Source organism: Triturus cristatus, chromosome 9 (assembly GCF_964204655.1).
Source record: "Triturus cristatus chromosome 9, aTriCri1.1, whole genome shotgun sequence".
Classification (NCBI taxonomy): domain Eukaryota; kingdom Metazoa; phylum Chordata; class Amphibia; order Caudata; family Salamandridae; genus Triturus; species Triturus cristatus.
This window is the reverse complement of record NC_140592.1, coordinates 716,972,961-716,997,107: the sequence shown is the minus strand read 5'-3', so window position 1 is coordinate 716,997,107 and position 24,147 is coordinate 716,972,961. Positions and strand designations below refer to the sequence as shown.

The window sequence follows — 24,147 nt, the reverse complement described above, 5'->3', positions numbered from 1 at the left end:
TGGTGTGGGACGTGCAGATTTTCTCGGACGCAGCAGGGAGCAAGGGGTTTGGCCTGTACTGGCAGGGGAGGTGGTGTGCAGAGCCCTGGCCCGTGGACTGGTTGGAGGGGGGCAGGAGCATCGCGTTCTTGGAGTTCTTCCCCTTAGTGGTGGCGGTCACACTGTGGGGGGTTTTATTGGCCCACAAGAAGGTCACTTTCAGGATCGACAATATGGCGGTGCTGCAGGTGGTGAACAGGCAGTCTGCGCGGGACGCGCAGGTGCTCAAGCTGTTGAGAGTCTTTGTGCTGGGTTGCTTGCGACATGATATTGCGTTTCGCGCGGTGCATGTACCTGGGGTGGACAATGACATTGCGGATGCCTTGTCTCGTTCACAGTGGGGGAGATTCCGTGGGCTCGCCAAGGACGCGGACGTGAACCCAACCAGGATGCCGAACCAACTATGGGAAGTAGGCAATACCGGATGTTACAATTGGTTCTAGGTTCTTTAGCGCAATCTACGAGGCTGGCATACAGGGCGGCGTGGGAAGAGTTTATCCGTTCTGGGGCGAAGTGGCGAGCTGCCGGGGCGGAGAGGCGGGAGGATGTCGTGCAGTTCATATTGGACCTGGTGGAGAAAGGGCTGACGAAAGTGACGATAGTGGGCAAGTTGGCGGGGGTCGCGTTCGTCGGGAAGTTGTTGTGGGGCTATGCGCCTTCCGCGGGAGAGCTGGGGGTCCGGATTTTGGCAGGCTGGGCGAGGGAATGCGGGAGTTGGGCCCGGGTGAGGAAGCCGCTGTCTTGGGAGCTGTTAGACAGGGTGCTGGGGGTCCTGCCAGAGGTGTGCTGGGATGTTGGGGAGGCCGCGCTGTTCGCGACACTTATGTCTTGGATGTTTTTTGGGGCCTTTCGGGTGTCGGAATTGTTGGGATCAAAAGGGGAGCAGGGTTTGACCTGGGAGGAGGTATCATTTGGAGAGCAGGTAGTGAGTGTTTGGCTTCGAAAGGCAAAAACTGACCAAAAAAGTAGGGGGAAGTGGGTGACTCTGAAGGAAGGGCGCTCTCCGACGGTTTGTCCGTTTCGTTGGGGGCGAAGGTGGAAAGAGTTTTCTGAAGGGCGGGGGGAACTGGTTTTTTCCCATCAGCGGGGTCGGGGCGTTAAAGCTTCACAACTGCTGGCGGTGCTGCGGAAAGCGCTCAGGAGATTGGGGATTGAAGACAAGGGATTTGGTACGCATTCCTTTCGCATTGGGGCAGCGTCGGAAGCACATGCGAGGGGTATAAGGGACAATATATATATGTATGAAAAAAGGTATCAAGGAAAAAATATATCTAACAATCGTTCATGAGAAGAGCACATTTAATTACCCCTTCAAGAATATCAAAAAATCATATAGAATACATCTGGCATCATTTATAATATATCACAAGAAAACAGGCGTTTATACAATGAAAGATACAAAAACATATATCACACAACATCAATTAAATGTATAACACACAACAATTAACCCAAAAGCAAACAATTTTCATCAGTGTCCCCTTCTAAGTATCAGGCGGACCACTTGGAGGTAGTCAAACTAAAAGTGGAGAACACAAGCAATGAGGGCAACTATGACCCAAACGTTATTTCAGGTGTCCCAACGACAGTCTGTGAATCACTGAAGCTCAAGTGACTCCTCCATCCAATGTCTGTCGACGTGACCACGTTTCAGCCAAAGAAAACTTAAGGCCTCTTCAGGACAGGGGTTGAATGACAACTATAACAATAAAGGGGAGGGGGATAACATTAATCATATCTACATGGACCCATGTCTAGGGGTGGTGACCAAGCCGTGCACACAAATCCAAGTGCCCACAAAGGGACCAAATACACCTTGCATCCCAAAGTGACTTATAAAGAAAAAAGAGGGAAGGAGGTGGATATGTGCCACACAACACAGGGTGACAGAGAGTATCTAATATCCTCCCTCACCATAGTGTACATACTAACTAATTAGAAAAAGAAAGTGATAGCATCTAAAAATGTCTCTCAATGGACCACCGTCCTAATGAGCCTTATAAATGTCCCAAATAACGAGACCGGGACTAAAAACCTTATATCCCTACACCTAAAGTCCTGATACACTTACATGTATCTTCTAAATATAACACTTCCGAGGCTGCTCACTCGATATCGAGGAAACGTTCTGTCAACAACAGGGAGAACAGAGCAACAAAGTATCACAGGGGCTGCAAAGATAGCTAATCAATATACACCGCATAAATAATTTACATTCGTCAAACACGTTGGTATGCACATACCTTATAAAACGCTGCTCGCGCTTCTATTCTGGTCCTTCCCTAGAGATCAAATCACCGGTTCTCCACACAGTTTCTACGAAATAATAGAAATATACTGACTTATAGACTCCGCGACTCTTAGCCCATCTTCAACGGTCAAGACCGAGGCTAAAAATACACTTACTCGGTCAAAGTCGGGCAGTCTCTACGCGGGAATCTTCACTTACACGCCAATCCAAACCACAAATGGGGACGAAGCAACAGAACGTGACGCATCCTGCCCGGAAATAAGAACTAGCGCTCTGCATAGGACCCTCCCTCTGCCTGCATCAACATAGACAGAGGGCTATTAATCGCCCGTAGCTCTTCTCAATATCGGATCGTCTGACGTTCAAAAGTGAATGAAAGGATAACAGACACCCGTGACTATACCCAACACAGGGAATACATTTCTAAAGATCCGCATTAAAAATAAAATAAGAATAAAAATAAAATTAAAACAAAAAATAATAATAATAAAACTAAATCCATCGACTAAACCTATATACCAACTGAATCAGTCCCTATTGTAAACAGGATGGGGCGAAATTACAGTGTGGGCATTGTAAGCACGGCACGGTCAACACACCAGGGGAACCCACAACTCCCTACTACACACAAGATCTATACAATATATACAAATCTACACTTTACAATTATACATACATTTAATATGTCCATAGCCAAAATGTGAAGGAGAGCCCTACGGATGACTCACCCAGGTTGTACATCATAGGCATTCAACAGTCTGCATGTAACATAGACAGAGAGGGTAGCAAAATACACGGACTTGCATGAGCTGGCGCACCCTTTAAAATGGCGCGCCCTTTCGGTATTTACCTAGGAGAAACCCAAGTATAGTCTTAACATGGCAGTTTAATTTCCAATCAGTGACCAAACCTCATCACGGTCATTGAGACCCCTACTAGAGGTCTGATATCTTTCTATCAGACGTGCTTCTAGGCTATTAAGTTTTTTCTGTAATGATGTTTTTGTAGGGGCCTTCACTATTGCCAAAACTGTCCACTCCAGCTCGTTTTCGCCATGTCCATTTTCCAAAAAGTGTTGGACCATGGGAGCCCCCAAGGTCTTGCATCGGATGCGGGATTTATGCTGGATAATCCGCATTTTGACAGCTTGTGTGGTTTGTCCTATATATGAACATCCACACGGGCATGTCACACAATACACAACATTTTTCGTATTGCAATTTGAAAAAAATAACTGTTTATGTATTTTTTCGTGAATCGTGACTGTTTTAGAATCCTTGGTATGGACACATACAACACAATTGTTGCACTTAAAGTGTCCTACAACTTTTGGTAACCCCAATAGACCTCTAGTATCTGTGGGTATAGGTGATTGCCGAGTAGCTTTTACAAGATGGTTTCTCAAATTCCTGCCACGTCTAAAGGCAAACAAGGGCTTCGAAATGTTTAGATGGTCCAGTAGCCTCAAATTCCTCAGAATAATCTGTTTGACCTTATTAGCTTTGGGGCTGATTTATTCACCAAACCAACCGACAGAAATACTCTACTAGACTATTCGAGAAACCATCTTGTAAAAGCTACTCGGCAATCACCTATACCCACAGATACTAGAGGTCTATTGGGGTTACCAAAAGTTGTAGGACACTTTAAGTGCAACAATTGTGTTGTATGTGTCCATACCAAGGATTCTAAAACAGTCACGATTCACGAAAAAATACATAAACAGTTATTTTTTTCAAATTGCAATACGAAAAATGTTGTGTATTGTGTGACATGCCCGTGTGGATGTTCATATATAGGACAAACCACACAAGCTGTCAAAATGCGGATTATCCAGCATAAATCCCGCATCCGATGCAAGACCTTGGGGGCTCCCATGGTCCAACACTTTTTGGAAAATGGACATGGCGAAAACGAGCTGGAGTGGACAGTTTTGGCAATAGTGAAGGCCCCTACAAAAACATCATTACAGAAAAAACTTAATAGCCTAGAAGCACGTCTGATAGAAAGATATCAGACCTCTAGTAGGGGTCTCAATGACCGTGATGAGGTTTGGTCACTGATTGGAAATTAAACTGCCATGTTAAGACTATACTTGGGTTTCTCCTAGGTAAATACCGAAAGGGCGCGCCATTTTAAAGGGTGCGCCAGCTCATGTAAGTCCGTGTATTTTGCTACCCTCTCTGTCTATGTTACATGCAGACTGTTGAATGCCTATGATGTACAACCTGGGTGAGTCATCCGTAGGGCTCTCCTTCACATTTTGGCTATGGACATATTAAATGTATGTATAATTGTAAAGTGTAGATTTGTATATATTGTATAGATCTTGTGTGTAGTAGGGAGTTGTGGGTTCCCCTGGTGTGTTGACCGTGCCGTGCTTACAATGCCCACACTGTAATTTCGCCCCATCCTGTTTACAATAGGGACTGATTCAGTTGGTATATAGGTTTAGTCGATGGATTTAGTTTTATTAATATTATTTTTTGTTTTAATTTTATTTTTATTCTTATTTTATTTTTAATGCGGATCTTTAGAAATGTATTCCCTGTGTTGGGTATAGTCACGGGTGTCTGTTATCCTTTCATTCACTTTTGAACGTCAGACGATCCGATATTGAGAAGAGCTACGGGCGATTAATAGCCCTCTGTCTATGTTGATGCAGGCAGAGGGAGGGTCCTATGCAGAGCGCTAGTTCTTATTTCCGGGCAGGACGCGTCACGTTCTGTTGCTTCGTCCCCATTTGTGGATTGGATTGGCGTGTAAGTGAAGATTCCCGCGTAGAGACTGCCCGACTTTGACCGAGTAAGTGTATTTTTAGCCTCGGTCTTGACCGTTGAAGATGGGCTAAGAGTCGCGGAGTCTATAAGTCAGTATATTTCTATTATTTCGTAGAAACTGTGTGGAGAACCGGTGATTTGATCTCTAGGGAAGGACCAGAATAGAAGCGCGAGCAGCGTTTTATAAGGTATGTGCATACCAACGTGTTTGACGAATGTAAATTATTTATTCGGTGTATATTGATTAGCTATCTTTGCAGCCCCTGTGATACTTTGTTGCTCTGTTCTCCCTGTTGTTGACAGAACGTTTCCTCGATATCGAGTGAGCAGCCTCGGAAGTGTTATATTTAGAAGATACATGTAAGTGTATCAGGACTTTAGGTGTAGGGATATAAGGTTTTTAGTCCCGGTCTCGTTATTTGGGACATTTATAAGGCTCATTAGGACGGTGGTCCATTGAGAGACATTTTTAGATGCTATCACTTTCTTTTTCTAATTAGTTAGTATGTACACTATGGTGAGGGAGGATATTAGATACTCTCTGTCACCCTGTGTTGTGTGGCACATATCCACCTCCTTCCCTCTTTTTCCTTTATAAGTCACTTTGGGATGTAAGGTGTATTTGGTCCCTTTGTGGGCACTTGGATTTGTGTGCACGGCTTGGTCACCACCCCTAGACATGGGTCCATGTAGATATGATTAATGTTATCCCCCTCCCCTTTATTGTTATAGTTGTCATTCAACCCCTGTCCTGAAGAGGCCTTAAGTTTTCTTTGGCTGAAACGTGGTCACGTCGACAGACATTGGATGGAGGAGTCACCTGAGCTTCAGTGATTCACAGACTGTCGTTGGGACACCTGAAATAACGTTTGGGTCATAGTTGCCCTCATTGCTTGTGTTCCCCACTTTTAGTTTGACTACCTCCAAGTGGTCCGCCTGATACTTAGAAGGGGACACTGATGAAAATTGTTTGCTTTTGGGTTAATTGTTGTGTGTTATACATTTAATTGATGTTGTGTGATATATGTTTTTGTATCTTTCATTGTATAAACGCCTGTTTTCTTGTGATATATTATAAATGATGCCAGATGTATTCTATATGATTATTTGATATTCTTGAAGGGGTAATTAAATGACATCATGAAGTTGGGCAGGTGGTCATCCAATTGCTACCGGCGTTATGTGCGCAGCAAAACGGGGGGCGGTTTGTTATAAAAAAAAAAAAAAAAAAGTTGGCTTGTAGTTGGAATTGGCTTGGTTTCTCATTCTTGTTTTCTTTTCAGGTTCAGTGATGGGACCCCTCGCCAGAGAAATGTCCATCTGGATTGTGGGGCATGGGGCACTCGTTCGTGAGGAGGGCGCAAATTCAGGCGCAGGAGAGCTATTTTGGGGAGCGTTTGGGTTTCAATAACGAATTGTTTTCAGTTGGATGGCCGGGCAGGGGTGGTATGCGATGGAAAGAGTTGATGCCGGCATTGAACGGAATTATGAGAGCAGGGCGATGCCCAGATGTGTTGGTGCTCCATTTGGGAGAGAACGACATGGTCAGGGAGACGGGTTTGGCGCTGATGCGGGCAATGAAGAAGGACTTGGTGCGGATTAAGGAGCGTTGGGCAGGTTGTTCCATTGTGTGGACGGAGTTTGTCCCCCGGAGGAGTTGGAGGGGGGCGGTTAACCCCGGGGCAGTGGATAAGGCAAGGCGAAAGCTTAATACGGAGATGGTGAGGTTTTGCAGGCATGTCGGAATTGGACGCGTGGCGCATCGGGACATTCGGTATGACGCACGGGAAATGTTCCGGGATGATGGGGTTCATTTGTCCCGGATGGGAATGGACCTTTACCTTTTGGAGTTGAGGGAAGTTTTGGCAGGATTGTTGGGAGTGTCTAGGCGTTGAATCACGCGGGATCGCGGCGGTTGGGGGGGGCAGAAAAAAGGGGACGAAGAGGCGTAATCGCCGACACTTCCCCCCCTTTTTCCTGGGTGGCGGGGTGGTTCGACAGTTGGCTGGGATTGGCTAGAGTTTGTTGTTATAGGTTTGGTAATTTGGGTACAGGGACAGGTAAAGGGTATCCAGGTTGGATAAGTTTAGATTAAAGGTTGGATAGTTACAGTTGCACAGAAGGCAGGTAGGGGTTACGGTCAGGGGAGTTTGGGAGTTAGAAAAGGCTACATGTTGTAGGATTGGGTTATATGGTGGATATGGAATGTTATGTTGTATTTTGGGGGATGGTGGAAATGATGTGGGATTGTAGGGGTGGGGGGAAGACTCAAGGGGTCAGGAGGTTATTGTATAGCGAGATATTAGTTTTGTAAGGCATTGGCCAAGGAGTTTATTGTGATATGCACCTGTTTCAATAAAGCGGCCTTTTTCACACACAATAAAATGGTCTGGTGTCGGCTTGCACCCCCACTCCCCCCTTAATCTCCCAATGGGAGCCTGGGGGGCAGCCGAGCACCGCGAGGTCTGCCTCCCGGGCAGATTGGGGGGGGGGGAGGGGGGGAGTGGCCGAACGGCCATTTTGAGGATATTGGGCTACATTTGGGGATAGCCCAAATGTAGCCCAAATACAGTCGAATAGCCCAAGGGGTATATAGGGAAATTGCGCGCCAGCCCAGTCACCATTTTAGACTTGGTGACCTGGTGGCTGGGCGTGCGCGAGTTAAAATTGTTCCCACCCTCCCTCCCTCGGCTTATAGGTTTCGGGGCATTGTTGGTTCAGGGGCTGGATGTTTCCAGGAGTTGGCGGCAGCATTTGTTGGAACAGGTACATAGGGGCAGTTGTTGTACTGTCGCTTGGAACAGGTGCAAGCGGGGTGGTTTGACAGTTGGCCGGGATTGGCTAGAGTTTGTTGTTATAGGTTTGGTAATTTGAGTACAGGGACAGGTAAAGGGTATCCAGGTTGGATAAGTTTAGATTAAAGGTTGGATAGTTACAGTTGCACAGAAGGCAGGTAGGGGTTACGGTCAGGGGAGTTTGGGAGTTAGAAAAGGCTACATGTTGTAGGATTGGGTTATATGGTGGTTATGGAATGTTATGTTGTATTTTGGGGGATGGGGGAAATGATGTGGGATCGTAGGGGTGGGGGGAAGACTCAAGGGGTCAGGAGGTTATTGTATAGCGAGGTATTAGTTTTGTAAGGCATTGGCCAAGGAGTTTATTGTGATATGCACCTGTTTCAATAAAGCGGCCTTTTTCACACACAATAAAATGGTCTGGTGTCGGCTTGCACCCCCACTCCCCCCTCAATCTCCCAACTGTAGACAGGGTGGTAAAACTGTGTGGGGCTCGGGGCAAACTGCTGCATCCGTTTTTATTCCCCTCCTGGTATTTCAGCGGACCTGCAGTGAAAGTCTGTGTGGCTGGATGTGGTATTACGGCCAAATCTTCAGAGTTTGGAACTGGAGAACCAGGTTTGAGTCTCCGCGTCAGCTCAACATTCAGTGATTCTGGGCAAATCACTTAAATCTCCCTATGCCTAAACAAGCATTTACAATGCAACGGTCTCGGCATTGTTAAAGTTAGAGCTATTGGCAGTGCTCATGACAATGCAGTTTCTTTAAATGTTTTAAAAACAAAAACAAAAATAATGTCATGAGCAATGCCAATAGCTCTAACTTTACCAATGCCGAGACCATTGCATTGTAAATGCTTGTTATTGTGGGGGCCGTGTTATTAACAAGGGCTGTACTGGGATTGTAAGTGCCCCCACCCCCCCTGACCCCCAAGTACCTGCTCCGACCAGTTTTGCTGCGTGTATGAAGAAACAGGCTCACCGCCCTCTGCTGTGAGCGTTTCGCTGGAAAAAGCTGCGCTAGGAAGGCTCCCCTCCTCCTTGCCCCCCCCCCCCACCTGTACCTCAGATTGCTGTTGCTGCTGCGATTGCAAGAAAAGTGGGGTGAGCCTGCCACTCTCAGAGAGCAGATACTCGCCTGTCTGCTTTAAATGAATAACCTTCTCCGGGGTGGAAAGTCGACTTGCGCTGCCTCTGCCGGAATCAGCTCGGAGGAGCAGGGACATCTTAAGGATTTTGGGGGCCCTGGGCCAAACGTATTTTAGGGGCCCCTGCTTGGAATAGCTTTGAATTTATGATCTAATTTCAGCTCTTTCATGCACTCTTTGACCAGGTCATTGACAGTGCCTCAGGCACACTCATCCACATTTTAAATGTGTTTACATTTAATATTCAGGGACTGTGACGTGTACTATTGCTGCAAATAATCTCTGTGACACCCTCCTATTTCTCATATGTGAGGGCCTGTTTTGATCTAAAAGAAACGTTTTTTATGGGAGTTGCATTTAACATAAACACAACATTTCTCTGCAAAATGTTTGCAATAGACTCTCACACAACACCCACATTAAAAATAAAAAAGGAAAACAGTATTTATAACAAACTGTTTAAGAATTATTCAAGATCACAAGGTCAAGACTTTTTGCTGAGCAAAGCTTGCTCTATCAGGAGGCCCCTGAAAGGCTGGGGCCCTGGGCCAAAGCCCACTTTGCCCATGCCTTAAAACGTCTCTGCGGAGGAGTCCGCGAGCCGCTGCTCTGCGGCCCCTCCGCAACTCCAGGGCGGCAGCGGACCAGCGCGGGAAGTCAGCGGGTGCTCCAACACACATCCCCCACGTTCCAAAGTAGGTAAATCAAAGAAAAAAAGAGCCGCGGGAAGAAACGGGATCGCGGGAGCGCAATTGCACAGGCTGTGAGTCCCAACTTCGCCTACATGCTAGGCGTGGGACTTAGGTGCCCCCGGAGGCAAGCGGCAGCTTAAATGACAGCCGCCATGTTCTCCTCCAAGATACCCGTGTCTAAGTATTAAAGAACATCACTTCAGGGAACGAGAAAACATTGCATCTGACAAAGACACTTAAAGGCATGGGCAGAGAGGAATTGCCCAGGGCTACCCACTTTCCAAGGGCCCCCCTGGAAAAGTGATCTTTCTCTCTCTCCAGCCCACCTATATTTCACTATCTTAAACTCTCTCTTTCTGCCTCTACCTCTCAAGCTTTCTCTCTACCCACTGTCATTTTGCGGATTTTTGGAGCCATGAGCTAGATATATTTCAGCGGGTTTTGTGTGACACTGATTCTGAAAGTTTGATGTATAATTCAATAATATTTTGCATGATGGGGTCTTGAATTAACAGAACATGTGTAATTAAACTCATTTGTTCTGAACATGGGTCCTAAAATCTGTCTTAGCCGGGGTCCCCTTGCACTGGTGTCTAGTGCCTCACAGTTGATTGGCCACAGAATCAGCCTCGTTATTAATGGAGAGGACAGGCTTCTTGCAAATTTAAATCTACACATAAATGTTGCTGATGGAGAGCAGGCCTCTGAAAACTGTGGGGCCTGGAGCATAATGCCCACTCACCCCTCGCCTCCACAGGATAGGCCTGCTTGTTTCTTTCTACTGTGGTATCAGGGATCGTGGAGGCAGTGCCAGGAACAGAAACTACACAGGGCATTAGGACTGCTGTTAATTTTCTGTAGCTTACACTCCTTGCCCTTCACTTACATCCTCAGCATCATTTAGGAGGCGGTAAAGAGGCTAAGGTTAGAAAAAGAGCTCAGCGTCGTGATGTCATCTGGGGTCAGATTATGTGATGTCATTCCTGCTGATATTTTAGTATTATCCTTTTTTGCAGTATTACACAGTGCGACTAGAAGCTATTGGAGCGCTTTACATGAGCTCCGGTTACATTACAAAAGGACACTTCTTTGTGGGCATTGGGAGATTTAGTGATTTGCCCAGAATCACGGGATATTAGGCCGAAGCCAGGACTCGAACCCGGTTCCCCAGTTTCAAAGTCAGCAGCTCTGGCCCTTACATTACATCCTGAAGTCCTTGATGTATTAGATCTTAACCCATGTGCACTAACACATTTTCCCATAAACATAGAATGGAGAAGACCGTTTCTCACATCATCGCCCTTGTTTCCTCTAAACAAAAGTTACGGATTTACCTGGTGTAAACATAATAAAAATGTAAATTAGTGGTAGGGACCTGTGCACCCACATCTGCATCCACCAACCAGCATTGTGCCAGGCTAGTTCCTTTATAATTTCATCTCAACACTGGGCACATTTCATTAAACCATCCCCTTCCTGCCAGCGCATCTGAACCTAGGGGTGATTGATCACAGCAAAGCATTACATGGAGACAACAGTAAAGAGACTCACCAGACAAAGTGCCGACTTGCCGCAAAAAGCTGTTAATGTGGTAGAACTTTTCCAGCGTTCTTGATGCTGTGCTTCCCTGGGGAACCGTTCCCCTTGTCCGTCTCCTTCCTTCTCCTCTTCCTTCGTCTCACTGTTTAGCACCCTCGTTCTCTCACGTTTTTCTAGATTTTTCCTTCCTGCTTCGCGTTTTTTTACCGACTTATTTTACACACTGCACTTCTTTCTCCAGCGTTCGATTTCTGTCTTCCGTCAGTTATTTTTTGCAGCTCTTATTTCTTGTATTTCTATTTCTTTATATATTTGACCCTCGTTTTCCTCTTTTTATCGCTTTCTCCACAACGGTTTGTCTTTTTTCTTTATTCTTGGAATTTCCTGATTTACTTCTGACTTTGGTCTTTTTTTCCTTTTATGCTTCCTTCACCTCTTGCCTCTCCTCTTTTTTCCTCTTTCTCCTCTCATTTGCATTTGATATTGTCAGTCTCTTTTCTTATTTTCCTTTCTTTCGTTTCGATCTCACATTCTCTGCCACTATCTCTTTCTCCTTTGATGGATTTTCATCTTCTGAGGCTCATGGCGCGGCTTTGGTTTATCAGCACACTGCCTCCTCCGTGGGCAGATACCTCATCGCAAATGCGTCAGCTATGGATGCTGCGGATTAATGACAGTGTAAATCCATCCAGCTTTGAGGATTTGGCTACGGGGAGCGAGGAGGGAGTTGTAGGTGCTGACGTTTTGTTTGCACCCAGTGTCCTAATGAACACTAGGTCGGCTGAGGTGGCAGGATTATGGTATCTTCATTATAGTCAGGGCTTTAAGTGGGCCGGGTCTTGCCGGTGCGCATGATCGGCAGTTCTAAAAAGCAGTTGCTGAAACAGGTCCCTATCGGGCTCTCTTTTTTGCCCACACCCTTAACTCTGCAGCATCACCCTTCACTGGAATGTTACTTCAAAGAGACTCGTTTTAGTTCTTTCACAGTCTCATCATTTTAGAACCGAAGCATTGTCAATATTATATACAAGGAAGCCCTAGTTGGTACTTTATTTATCTTATGCAACTAACAGCCATTGACAGAGCCAATAGCCCTGGCTTGCTCTAGGTGCAATGTTACTTGTTGTATTATATGTCTGGACAGAGGCGCAACTAGAGCCAAATTTCGGGGGGGGGGGGGGGGAGGGGTGGAGGGGGGCTGATTCTTCCAGCAATATGCAGAGTGGAGATGCAGGAGCTCTAAGAAGGGGTGAAAACATAACAAAGCCTGGTTAGCAAGTAGCAAGTAAAAGGTCTTTTAAAGCAAGTAAATGGTCTTTTAAAGACCTGTGAAGTACTCAGGTGCAGGCGCGTAGCTAGGGGGGGGCGGTGGGGGCGGACCGCCCCAGGCGGCACTATATTTAGGGCGGCCCGCTCGGCACTGGTGGCCCGTTGCGGCTGCGGCGGCCTTTATAATTAATTTAGGGACACAGTGTGTCACAAAATAAATTATTAAGTCCGCCGCGGCCGCAACGGCGCGCGTGGCCGGGCGGCCCAGTTTTGAAGAGTGTACTGTGCAAGCAGCGCGCTGCGCGCACCTCACCTACCTGGTTGTAGTACTGAGTGCGTCAGTGCGTCAGCGCCTGCTGCTGCATTGCAATCCGCACCATGCCGTTGACGCTACATTTTTGCCGGGCCCTCGCGATGAGAGCGTAGCGGTGACGCGTCACGCGCTTCGCCACTACGCACTCTCGTGAGGGTTGATCGACGTTTAACCTGGGTCGCGTCAGAGTCCTGGGCAGCAGGGTCCTGTGCATTGGAGTTCTGTGCGGAAACTGAAGACACTCAGCTGCATCGGCATACTTGCCCTTTTTGGAGGTTCCTGAATCGTGTCTGGGTTCCTGTGTGGCCAGAGGTTCCTGAATTGAGTGGGAGATCCCTGTGCGGCCGCAGGTTCCTGAACAGCGCCGGAGTCCCTTGTATGGTGTTGGCATCGGGTGAGATAATTATATTTGTGCAATCTGCCTTTTTGTTGTTTCCGTCGTTTCCCTTGCTGCACACAATTTGATTTATTTGAAGTCAGGTAGGACCCTGTAGGCAGGTTCTCTTGTTGTGCATATTTAGTTCTTTTGCTCACCTGATTCTCTCCGCTTTTCGCTGGCGCCAGTAATTATTATTTTTTTTGCTCTTATTTATTGTTTTGGTATTGGGTTATCTTTCTGTTCCTGTGGATTAACAGGCCTTACTGGGGCCCGTTTTTCTTTTGTGTTCTATTTTATTTTACAACCTTCATTATTTCAGAGAGATAAGGGGCACTGGTGGATGGTGGCAGTGAGGGAGTCCAAGGAGGAGGTCATGAGGGGAAGGGGCTATGGCGAGATGAGGGGCACGCTTATAACGTGCACAGATTTCTAGGTTATTATACGTACATACCAAACAGGAACAGTACGAAGACTTTAAATTTTAATTGTGCTGCATAGAAAATTTAGCGCCTTACGTAGACTTTATATTTTGATTGTGCTGCCGCCATTAATGTTAGCGCCAATTCATTGCACAGCACACCTCCCCCCTCCACCCACTGCCATAATGCTGAGTAATGGCAGGCTAGCCTGTATTTGTAATATGTTGTTTATTTCCGTGCACTTTTCACAGAGATTTATTTAATTTTAACAGCGCTTTTAACGTGCACAGATTTCAAGGTTATTATACGTACATACCAAATAGGAACAGTACCACTCTGCTTACATCTCACTACCTCACAACATCACTCTCCCTCACTACATCACTGTTTCACTACCTCACTCTCTCTCACTACATAACTCTCTCTACCTCACTACTCCACTCTCACTACCTCACTATCTCACAACTTCTCTCTCTCAAAACATCAATACCTCACTCTCTAGCTCACAACCTCACAACTTCACTCTCTCTCACTCACTACCTCAATCACTCTCTATCTCACTACCTCACTCTTTCTATCTCACTAACTCACTTTCACTCTCTCTTTCACTACCTCTCTCTCACTACATCACAACATTCACTCTATGCTTATATATCACTACCTCACAACATCCCTCTCCCTCACTACCTCACTCTATCTACCTCACTCTCTCTCACTACCTCACTCTCTATTTCAAAACCTCTCACTCTCTCTCTATCTCACTACCTCACTCTCTCTCTGCTAATGCAATAGGTATCACATATGCAAAAAAAAAGCTAATGCCAATAGAAATGACAATGCCATTTATTTAGGGATACAAAAATGATAAAAAAATAATGAGCAATACCAATAGCTCTACCTATAATATTGCCGAGACCATTGCATTGTAAATGCTTGTTGTTTATTTAATTAGCAGTTGGGTCATAAGGGCTACTGTGGAACATACTTTAAAGTGCATGCTAATTATATTTACTGCTATATTCAATGTTTTAAGTTTGAAGGTGATTTTACTAATGTTTTTACCGGGAAAAAGCAAAGTGGAGCCCGATGGTGCCTGATATGGGGCTGGGGCCCAAGGTCAGCTGTGAGATAAGGTGCACTGGAGAGAGGAGTAGTGGATAATCAAGCCTCGTTGGGAGAGCGTTGCCGAGTCCGGGGTCAGGTGGAGGTAGTAATGAAGAGGGATTCTCCCTGAAGGCTCGCACAGAGGGAGCCTGTAAGGGAGTGCGTTGCAGAGTCCGTGGTCAGGTGGAGGTAGTAATGAAGAGGGATTCTCCCTGAAGGCTCGCACAGAGGGAGCCTGTAAGGGAGTGCGTTGCAGAGTGCGGGGTCAGGTGGAGGTAGTAATGAAGAGGGATCCCCCATGAAGGCTCGAACAGATGGAGCCTGAGTAGTATCACTTGCTTGATACTCCCACCTCAGAAACCTCCTCTTCCCATCAAAGGAACATTACATGGAAAGTGATAATATTTAGAAAGAGATTTGGAAAAGAGTGAGTTTTACTGGTCCTATTTTTCTTGTTTCTTCTGAATATTCAAGGAGTGCCGCAGCGCCGGAACAGTTTGTCCCGGGTCTTGGATAGAGTTGAACAAGTTCCCATGGCCCCCACAACTGTGTTTAAGGATTGTGATCATAATGTGTCGCCCCTCCCTGTATTTTAGCTTTGGGCCCCCAGGCAGGCTGTGCACCATGTGTGTGCTGAGGCTGCTGTGAAAGAGAGATGCACTATTACAAGCTGGTTTTGGGTACCAAGAGCACATGTCTTTTCATTCCCAGGGAGTTGGTTGCTGCTGCTTGGAAGTAATGACCGGGAGCGACCCCTGGTTGTTGCCTTTGGGCCACCAGAGTGGGCTTTGTATCCGGTCTGTGTTGGCAAGGTGGAGCTGACTGACCCCTCTATGCTGCGTTTAGTTTTAAGGGCACACAGTGAGTCATTCCCTGTGAATAATTAATTTGCTGTTTTTGAAAGATAAAGAATCACAGGCTTCGACACTGTTAAGTTGGTTTTGGGTCCACAGAGCACATCACGTTTGTGCAGGTCCCCACTGCTTTAATGGTGGGGACCATGATGTATGGTCATTTAATGTCAGCTGTAGATGAAGGTTACATGAACATTGTCCTGTATGTGCATGTTTGCATTGTGTTGAGGGGATTACCAGGTAATTGTTCACGCAGCTCTCTGATGGATGTCACATGCGGTTTTTCTGAGTCCCCAGATAGATCATGCAGACTGTGTGTTCTCTTTTGTACTGCCAGTCACCGGTGTATTCAACTGTGTAGCCTTGGACCGTGTCATGTATGTGCATGTAACTTGCATGATCAAGGTAACTATTAGCGGCGATACTACGCGTCTCTCGGACCTCTTTGAAGTGAGGGGGGCGGCAATCTGAGGGATAGCCCCGGGCGCCACAAGCTCTAGCTACGCCACTGCTCAGGTGCGGCTGTGTGTGTGCCCAGGAAGCTGTCTCAGCCCGAGCGGACACACACGACGGGGGGGAGGGGAAGCCCTTTGAGCCCAATGGGTATTGCGCGCCTGTGTCTGGATGCAATGACAGAAACAACAAAATACCAGTCAGGCGGCACGATATGCTAAGCACAGGTTTTTAGCTTATGTGTATTTAAGCCACGCCCTTAATTACATTGGCCACACCCCTTTGAGAGACTCCCTAGTTTTTTCATCCCACTTAAAGCCCTGATTATATTCGACCATGACTCCACATATACACAAAGTATATGTATTCAGACACTTTTGTGCGTCAGCCAGAGCTTTCTATTAATTTCCTACACTGTAAGCAAAACACAGCAATGACAAAACATTTTTTTTTTTTTAAAGTAAATAAATTTACCTGTTTGCTGTCACCTCCACAGTCCGCTCCATCCGGCTCTTCCTGATTCTGGGACAGGCTCCCAGACTTCACTGGGCCGATCATGACACTGCTGGAAAGCAGTATCATGATTGGTCTGAGCGCTTCAACTTTGCGCTCCCAGGCAGACTGGGAGCCTGTGCCTACTTTCTCCAGCCCCAGCAGGAGCTTTAGGTGGCGTCTACACAGTAGTGGCAGCCTGGAAATCCACTGGTGGCATTGTTAAACTGACACAGTGAGCGTGGGGAATTTATCTAGGAGTGACAGAGGAGTATCCCATTGGAGGCTCTCCTAAACAGCCGTGAAGTCGTTTTTACATGGAGACGATCCAGGAGGTACAGAGAAGCAACAAGGAACTACCCTTTGAAGACACTGTAAAAGCTCAGGGCCTCCTTTATGATGTTTTGACTTATGGCAGCGCTACAAGAAATCTTGCTGAGCTGCTCTATGTCAAAACAAAAAGGCAGGAATGCTCTGTATCTCTGTGATACGGTGCTTTCCTGTCCTTTTCCCCAGCACATGGTGCAAGGGTGCCTGTGTTGCGGGGCTGATTGATTTTGTGCAGGAAGAGACACCTTCCTGCACAAAATCAACCACAAGAGGCGATTTCCTTTTTCTGTGTGTTCTGCAAAATGCAGCACACATGGAAAAAGGAAAGCACGAGGAGAAATAAAAAACATTTTGTTGCACCTCCCTAATGCCACCACTGCGGTGGCGTTGTGTTCTGACGTGTTCCCAGGTTTACGATTTCTCATAAATCTGGGAATGTGTCAGGTTCCATGGGTGTTACGTGGGAACACCCACAGCAACATCCATGGAATGCTCCTTTCATGCAGTGGCACATATTTATAAGGCCGTGAAAAGCCACATAAAGTGGCTTTACTTGGCCTTATAAATATGCTGTGGCACACTGCATCACCCGAATGTAAAAAAAAGTGACGTTGCGGCGGGGCAAAAGTGTTGGTAGCAAAGTTTTAATAAAATGAAATTCATTTTGATGCAGACATGACCCATGAGTTGTTTTGCTAAATTATTTCCCAAACAATGAGTCACACCAGTGACTAGCAGATTGCAGAATTGCATAAGAAATAGTTGCTCGACCCATTTGGCTCCTCTACTTACATTATAACTGTGTGTTCAAGTACTAAGTCAGAGTGACTACTACATGGCATCCACAGTACTGTTGAGACCCACAGAAAAGGTACTTATGTTAATGTAGCTGCAGGTTAAATAGGTTGGTTAGTTAGATAGCGCTGAAACCCAAGACAGATGAACAGTCCTTCTAGGAATCTTTTTTTTTTTTTTTTTGAAACCGTTTATTACAAGTCTCAAGAATATACAAGTATGGGCCTACAACCTTCCGGCCGGCCGCTAGTAATGATAGGAGCATAAGACATACATTTATAAAACACGTGGCGTTGCATAGGAGCATACTCAGGAGGTAACAACGTCAGAAGCCACATCAGCCAGACCCCACAATACGGTTTCATTTTAAATTACGAACAACAAGAAAAACCACACCCACAAGGCAACCCGCAATCGAAAATAGCAGCACGTGCTCCCCTGAACGGGGGATCCCAACTATCCACAGGAGTCTAAAGAGGGGGAAGAGAACAGAGCGAGGACTGGGGGAACCCTGTGCCCGGTGCCGGGGGAAGGAGTCGGCTAAGGGGACGGGGCTGGGGAGGTAGCAGGCAGCAACGGTGGTGCACAGATACCCCCGCGGTAGGCGTTCCAGGGGCCCCATACTTTCACCCATGTCCCAGGCTTACCCCTCGCCACATACACCACCTTTTCTCGAAACATGCACCAGTCCATGTGTTCTTTCCAGGCCGATACCGTCGGGGGCCTCTGGGATCCCCACAGTTGAGCAATATCACGCTTAGCTATCATATATCCCAGAGTCACTCACCACGTCTGCGGAGCCGAGTAATCAGTTGGTTCCCACACATTCAACAGGCATCTCCTCGCTTCAGGCAGCAGCGCCACATGTGTAACCACTCGCAGGACCTCGTGCACACCACGCCAGAATCGCTCCACCTCCGGGCATTCCCACAAGATATGCAGAAAGGTCGCCAAAGCACCACACCCACGCTTACACAACCCATCTTCAGCATAGCCCATACGCAGAAGCCTTGGCCCCGTCATGTAGACCCGGTGGAGTATCTTGAGCTGGACGAAGCGAAGGCGAGCCGGTATGGCCACCTCCTTCGGGGAGGCCACCGCGGAGGTCCAGTCCTCGTCGTCCAACTCCAGCCCGTCGGCAACCCAAGCCTCACGGAGGGCAGTCAGCAAGCCCGAGCGGTCGTTGATCAGTTTTTTGTAGATCAGTGAGATCGTGCTGTCCGGGACGTGGCCATCCATCACTCTATCCTCCAGGGGGGAAGACTCCGGGATGGAGGCAACGTCTGGGAAGACGGAGCCCAGTGCATGACGGACCTGCAAATACCGAAAGTACTCACTGCCCTGCAACTGAAATTCCGTCTGCAGCGTCTCGAACGTTTTAAATCCTCCCCTCGTCCAGAGATCCCCCACTTTACTGATGCCTATCATGTCCCACTTCTCGAAGCCCTTCGAGGTCCACAGGGAGCCCAACCGCTCAGACGCATATAGTGGTGACGCCCGAGTCAAACGGTCCTTCCACCCCATAGCTGCATTGGCCGCGTGCCACACTCGCACCATGACACGCGTGGGGCCCGTCAGACGAGCGTCGGGCGCGCTAGAATAGAGCGCTCGATTGTAGTCGCCACCTGGCAGTAGCATCTTGTCCATTTCAAATGCCGGGTTTAAGGCAGGCCCGTATAGGCCATGGTTAATTGCAGCTAGCTGGGAAGCCCAATAGTACCGTTTAATATCCGGGAGGGCAATCCCCCCGTCATACCATGGAAGCGTCAACTTCGCCAGGGCAATACGCGGCCTCCCGTCCCAGAACAGGCGGCGTTGCAGACTCTCCACCTCACGGAAGTAGCGCGCCGGGACCAAGTCCATAGTGTTCTGCAAAGCGTACAGGAAGCGTGGCAACGACATCATCTTGAACAATGCCGAGCGGCGAAAGCGGCAGGCGCCGCCAGCGCGCGACGTCCTCCTTCAGGCGCTGGAGGGGGGGAAGCAAGTTCCGTTCGTAGCGGGCCTCCGGGTCCAGAGTAATGAAGACACCCAGGTACCTAAACCCCCGCGAGGCAATCTGGATCGGACAGCCCCGCGGAAGGATGGGAGCCTCCCCAGAGAGCACTTACACACAGGATTTAGCCCAGTTGATGACAAGGCCGGAGTTGCGGCCGAATGAATGTAAAACATCAACCAGTACTATTAGTGATTTACGTGGGGAGGCTAGGTACAGAAGGATGTCATCAGCATATAGGGACACGCGGTCCTCATACTCGGGGGTCCAACGGAGACCACGGATAGAAGGATGCCACCGCAGCCACTCCGCCAGGGGCTCCAAGGCAAGCGCAAACAGGAGCGGCGACAAGGGGCAGCCCTGTCGCGTGCCCCGGCCCAGCTCAAACGGGGCCGATACTCTTCCGTTCACCACCACCTGCGCCAATGGGCCCGAATACAACAATTTGACCCAACTGATGAACCCTGGGCCAAATCCAAACTTCGCAAGCATCGCCCAAATGTATGGCCACTCAAGCGTATCAAACGCCATGGTGGCGTCTAAGGACGCCAAAATGGCCGGTTCCCGTATGAATGGGACACGTGCGAGCACCCCATGCAAACGCCGCAGGTTAAGGGCTGTGTTGCGATGGGGAATAAAGCCGGACTGGTCCTGATGAACCAGATCGCCCACCATGCCGACCAGCCGATTGGCCAGTACCTTGGCGAGAATTTTGGGCTCCGCATTCAGTAGCGAGATAGGCCGATAGGATGTAACCCGGTCCCGAGGTCTCCCTTCCTTGTGGATCACCACGATTGTAGCCAGACGCTGGTCCAGCGGGAGGGAGCCCAGCGAGTGGGCCGCCAGGAACATTGCACGGAGGTGGGGCGCCAGTGTATCCGGTCGCAACTTGTACAACTCGATAGGGATACCATTCGGGCCCATGGCCTTGCCAGAAGCGACCGAACGTATGGCGAGGGCGATCTCGTCGGAGGTGGGAGCGGCGTCCAGCGACACCCTGTCCTCCTCCGAAAGGGAAGGCAGCGCGATATCCCTAAGCAGAGCACGGGAATCCTCTTCAGAGCAGGATGAGACCGGGGAATACACCTCGCGGAAATAATCCGCGAAACAGGAGACAATTTCTTCTGGCTCAGTTACACACACACCATCCGTTTTCTCAATCAGCGGGACCACACGATTCGCTCTCTCCTTTTTGTCCAACCACGCTATCAGTTTACCAGCCTTATCACCCACATCATACAGTCGCCCCTGTTGCTCTCTACTGAGGCCCCTGGCCGCCTCCGTGACGAGGGCCCTATAAGCCGCCTGCTTGAGTTGGAGGACATGTAGTGCAGCATCCGTCACCCCACCTTCTAGATTACCCTCCAATTCGGCTATTTCAGCCTCCACCCGGGTCACCTCCTCCCGCTCACGCCTCCGGGCGTGGGAAATAAGGGATAGGGCCTCTCCTCTGAGAACTGTCTTGAAGGCCTCCCACAGGGAGATAGCCGAAGGCACGGACCCCACATTCTCATCAAAATATCGCTGCAGGGATTTAATCAAGTCAGTGCGAATGGTGGGGTCGCGCAGGTACCAGGAATTGATTGGGACTACCCTACCCTCACACCTCGGAAAGACATCGAAATGTAACAGGAGCGGGGAGTGATCCGAGATACCCCGTGCCAAATGGCGCACCTCTCCCACCCTCCCGACATAGGCCGCCGGGACAAGGACATAGTCAAGCCGTGAGAGACTACCATGGGCCCCGAGTGAAAAGTGTACTGCAGCTGCGTGGGATGTTTTAAGCGCCAGCAGTCCACCAATCCCAGGGCATCCAAGAGGCCGGGCAGCCACGCCTGTGCCCGGGGGAGGTCCCTAGGGGGGTGACGATCCACAGTCCCAGAAACCACCGCATTGAAGTCCCCCCCCACCACCAGAAGCCCCCCCGGAAGGCCAAGGAGGAGGCGCCCCAGGTCTGCAAAGGTGGTCGACTGCAGCCCCGGTGGGACGTATACTGACACAAAGACAACCACTTTGCCCTCCATTCTACCCACCAAGACAGTGTAGCGTCCCCTATCATCGTGGAGCACCTCATCAATTTCCAACGGGAGCGAGTTCTTTACCATGATGCCCACACCCCTGGAGCCTGACGTGAAGCCCGAGTGGGCCACAAGGCGGTAGCCACGCCGATTCATGGCACAGAAGGAATTGCCGATAAGGTGTGTCTCCTGCAGAAAGACTACATCAGGCGAGAGTCGCTTCAAAAACTGCAGGACTACACCTCGTTTGATCCTGTCCCCCAGTCCATTAACGTTCCAAGACAACAGAGTTAATTCCCTACCCCCCATCATACACAGAAGCCATCATTCGTCCCCCTGAGAGCACCTTAGAACCAACACAAAAATGAGTTTGCCTTGTGATAAAAATGAACAACACCCCATCCCTGCCCACCCACCCCAACAAAACTCCCCCCTCCCTGCACCCCTGCATGAGCCCAAACAGCCCCCCCAACGTGCAGTGTGCCTGTCGCCCCATAGATAGTTAAACTAACTAGACCCCCAGAGGAGGAGGGAGAACCCCCAAGAGACCCCACACAACCTCCATAGGAGGGGAACTTACACGAACAGACGCATGGTCAAAAGTGGCATCAAGTTCGTCCCGAGCGAGGCCTAATATTAGTCCCTCAGTTCTGATCCGGCGAGTCCTCTCCCCCCACCGCTCCCCCCCCGCCCCCCCGATCCCGATCCCCAGACAGAGTATCCAGCCAGTCCCCGGCCGCTTCGGGACGATCAAAAAAGTGTGTGCGACCATCCACCTCCACTCGCAGCTTAGCTGGGAAAAGCATGGCGTATTTGAGGTTTAGATCCCGAAGACGGCGTTTGACACCGAGGAAGCTCAGTCTCTGCTTCTGGACCGCTGGGGTGAAATCAGGATAAAAATTAACGTTCATATTTTCAAGTCTGACCGGTCCCTGTAGTCTGGAGGATTGCAGGATAGCGTCTCTGTCCCGAAAATTGAAAATCCGGGCAATGAGAGGCCTCGGAGGGGCTCCGACCTTAGGCCTTCCCCCGGGAACCCTGTGGGCCCTCTCCACCGCGAAAAATTTACTCAGCCCCCGTGGCTGGAGATGGGTCACAATCAGGTCTTCCACGAATAGGTCCGCCGCCGCCTCCTCACGTCCCTCAGGCACCCCGATGATGCGGATGTTGTTCCTCCGGGCCCGACTCTCGGAGTCTTCCAGGCGGCGATCCATCAGCGCACTCGCCTGACCAAGCCGGCGCACCTCCTTTTGTAGGGCCGCCACATCTGTCGTAAGGCCCGATACGGTGTGGGCCAAAGAATCGACTCGGTCGTTGGTCTTGGAAAGATCGGCCCTTACCAGGCCAACATCCACGAGGACCGAGTCGATCTTCTGCGCCAGTGTATCAAAACGCTGGCCCACCGAGGCCTTCATCTCGGCGATGGCGCCCATGACATCCCGCAGAGTCAGATCCGTGGGCAGATCAGGAGCATCAGTAGGGCCCTCAGGGGACCTGCGTGGCACCTCGGGAGATCCCTTCTGGAGGGTATAGCGGTCCATGCTGTTGGACTGATGGACTGCGCCACGCCGGGTCGATTTTACCTTTGCCCGGTCACCATCTTGTTTCGTGGCCATGGTCCCAGTCTCCCGGTCGCACCAGCCACGTCGTGAAGGGCAGGCAAGCCGGTTCACGGGCTCCGGGGGGGGGCCACCTCAGGTCTGCGGGGTGGATCACAGCCGGCGGGCAGGCAGGGTCCCCCAGCGAGGCCACACCAACACACAAAGCCCCGCGACCCAACCTCGCAGAAACAGCAAGGAGGGTGCGAAAGCGAAAGTGAAAGTGCGGGGTACGCGAGTCGCCAAGTCCTGCCCGCCGCTGTTGTTCACTTTGTCTCCGGATCACCCCACAGCTCAAATCCGGGGTTCGGCGAGGAGAAGGCCGCAAACCTCGATCGGTGCTCCCGCCGGTGTCCGAGGTCCGATTTGGAAGCTGAAAACGGGTGCCACCTCAGCTCAGGCTCACCAACACAGTCCCCTCATCTAGGACAGGATATTTACAGGATAGTTGTAGGAGGTCGCGGAGGTCCTCGGGAGCCTCGCACCTACGCGGCCATCTTGGTTGCGCGCTACGCTCCTCCCTTCTAGGAATCTTGATATGTATAGTGCTCAGAGGAAGAAGGCATCACTCAGTTTGAGGGTTCAGCATTATTCCTTTGTTGCAAAGCCCCTTCTGAGTGGATCTAAAACTTTCGTGAGAGCTCTCCACTAGAATTCCTGCCAAGAGAAATAATCCTGGACTGAAAATAGTTCAGATCAAATCAAGAAACTAGGAATCACAATCTTCTGATATTCTTCTGGCCCATCAAGGTTTGCCATGTAATGTCTTGGTCGTAGCAGAGGTGTTATCCGTTGCATAGTGACCGTTGAAGTGAATTGTACGTTTCCATTGATCTACTTTAGATGAACGGGCAGGCAAAGCCTTGCGATGATTAGTGCATGGT

At 49.2% G+C, this 24,147-nt stretch overlaps 1 long non-coding RNA gene across 1 annotated transcript in view; it reads right to left on the bottom strand.

The window, feature by feature from the left end:
- Positions 1-11,810, bottom strand: part of LOC146798589 (uncharacterized) — a 35,095-nt gene extending 23,285 nt beyond the window's left edge. The window contains exon 1 of the long non-coding RNA XR_014969188.1: positions 11,256-11,810. This is a non-coding gene — a long non-coding RNA (uncharacterized LOC146798589). The remainder of the gene's footprint in view (positions 1-11,255) is intronic.
- Positions 11,811-24,147: the final 12,337 nt, after the last annotated feature.